Here is a 2653-nt window from a genome sequence, read left to right on the forward strand (position 1 = left end):
CTGTAATGATGTAAAAACACAAATTTGTGAGCATTTTCAACCTATTTTTTCGCGGCATGAAAATGCATTACAGAATCACGAAGCAGCCATAAAAGAACTCCAAACTATTGTTCATGAAAATCATGAGACCTTGTGGGCTAAAATTGACTCAGTTGCATCTACCGATTCGGTTACGCAACTTGCAAAAACTCAGGAAAACTTAAAGGACACAGTAGAAAGACACATGGAGGAAATTAGTTCTTTATCAGAGAAAGTAGTTGAACTTTCGGATCAGCTAAATAATTTATCTACGAAGGTAGATGATAATCTGAATGACGCAAAACCGGTAGTCTTTAATGACACAGAAGAGAGCGAACAAATTAGGAAACTGAAACAAAATCTGAATCAAATTGATACGCAACATCAAAGAGAAATCCGGGAAGTACAAGATCAGCTGACACAGGTAATACAAGAATTGCGTATTTCAGAGGACACTCGCGCTCCAATACAGGAAGAGGGACTTAGAAATACGGAACAGCCACAAATTAATAACTCAGGGCACTTCGGAAATTATGAAAGAAATTGGCAAGGTACACCGAATTTTGAGATGTAACCGCCGAATCGACGTAACAATGACCGACATGCGACTCGCCGACATGATGATTTTGAGTATAAGCTGTTCATTACTACACGTAAATTCAAAACTTTTAAGAACTCTGCCAACGACATTCATCCACAAGCGTGGCTCCATCAATTCTCTCATTGTTTTCCTCCCAACTGGTCATTGGAGCACAGGTTAGAATTTATGTGTGGCTACTTGGAGAATGAAGCAGCTGTAAGAATGCGATCGGTCATTCACGATTGTCACAGTGAAGGAGAATTTTACCATGCGTTCCTCTCAGCATATTGGTATCAAGCTACACAAGACCGAGTAAAACATAGCATCATGATGATGAAACACTTTGAACAATCTGAATTTTCCAGTCTTGTCAAATATTTTGAAGACATGTTGCACAAGAATCAGTACCTGTCAAACCCATACAGCCCCTCAGAACTCATCCGCATTTGCTTAATCAAATTACCTGAACATTTACGGCATATTATTTTGGCAGGACGTTGCAAAGACGACATTGAAGCTTTTCAGGGACTCTTACAAGAATTAGAAATTGACACAGACAGTCACGGGATGCGAAAACAAGAAAACAATCACTACAGGTCACATCCGTCACAATTCCATGACGACAGAAACAATAAATGGCCACAACAAGCCTATTCTTACAACGTAAGTCGTGACCAAAACAGACACCACCCATATGACAACCACTGGCAGAGTAATAGTTACAGGGAAAGATCACCTTTCCGCGGTAATGACTATCACAGAGACAATCAGAGAAACAGACAATATGGGAACCAAAACAATTATTATCAAGGGAGACAGAATAACTTTAGACGCAACGGTCCAGCACGCAGTTACGACTCGGGGAGAAATTCTCCACCACGTGACAGACAAGAAAGAAACTATGTAAACTACCGACAAAACGACAGACGTGAATTTCATCAGAACTGGCGGGTTTCTAACAGAGCTGGGCCCTCTGGGCAACATGAATTTGTGGAAGTTAGGCCTCCTAATCCCAGTAACGATGCGCGCCAACAAAGAAGCAGACAATGACTCGCACCGCAGGCAGCCGCGTGCGCCGGCTGGCTCCGGGAAAAATAACATTGACGCTAACCTTGAGCAATATTCCCGTATTCTTTACGGACGAATACCGCATGATAATTGCGTTGAAGTTGAAACTCTGCGTACTAGGAAGAGTAAAGGTTTACACCACATTTCACATGTAAAACCATTTATTGACAGATAATCTGCTTTTTAACTTAGTCTTTGCAATTTTCACTTCACGCTACTTGTACAATTTGTCACACTGAGAAACTGTTAACATGCAACAATGTTTGAAGTTAAATATCCAGTGAAGAACCAAGAGAACTTATTTAAACAGAAATTACGACTGCATTGTTGTTGCGAACAGTGTGTGTACATTCTTGCTTGTTAGTTGCACGATTACGTAATGACTATAAGGCTCACATACTTAGAACATTTACCAGTACTGCTAATGAGATTCTAATGCACCTTTTTGGTTTACTTGAAAATACATTCCGGATTTAAAGTACTTTCTGTGAGATACCAGATGAGACAATGGTTAGTTTATGTGACAGCTACACGATTTTATCACGACGCTACTAATGAGTGACAATTTACAATGTTGCTTTTGCGGTGTTTCTGTTTTATATCTGCAGAGTTTTTCTGAATTCTTCTGGAAAGTAAAACATGTTTTAGTAGTAACTTTTGTGGTGTAGCTACAATGAGACAGCCTTTTCCATGGCACAACAATACGTTACAGCACAGTAATTTCTTCATCACAACAATAAGCGTAATAACTAAGAAATCTATATGCAAAGCATTTCACTTTCGTTTATCATGAGGTAAGTACATTGACTTCTTCAGAACTTAGCTTTCGGAGGACGATAACTACGACACTTCCACAGAGATTAGCTTACAGCAAGACGCATATTTAGCGCTACAGGACACGTATTTGAGTGATTAATTTTGTACTTAAAACATTTATTTTTACAGATTTTTGAATTGCAAAGAAAGTTTTCCGTGATACATTTCATT

This window comes from Schistocerca cancellata, chromosome 1 (genome assembly GCF_023864275.1).
Source record: "Schistocerca cancellata isolate TAMUIC-IGC-003103 chromosome 1, iqSchCanc2.1, whole genome shotgun sequence".
Classification (NCBI taxonomy): Eukaryota; Metazoa; Arthropoda; class Insecta; order Orthoptera; family Acrididae; genus Schistocerca; species Schistocerca cancellata.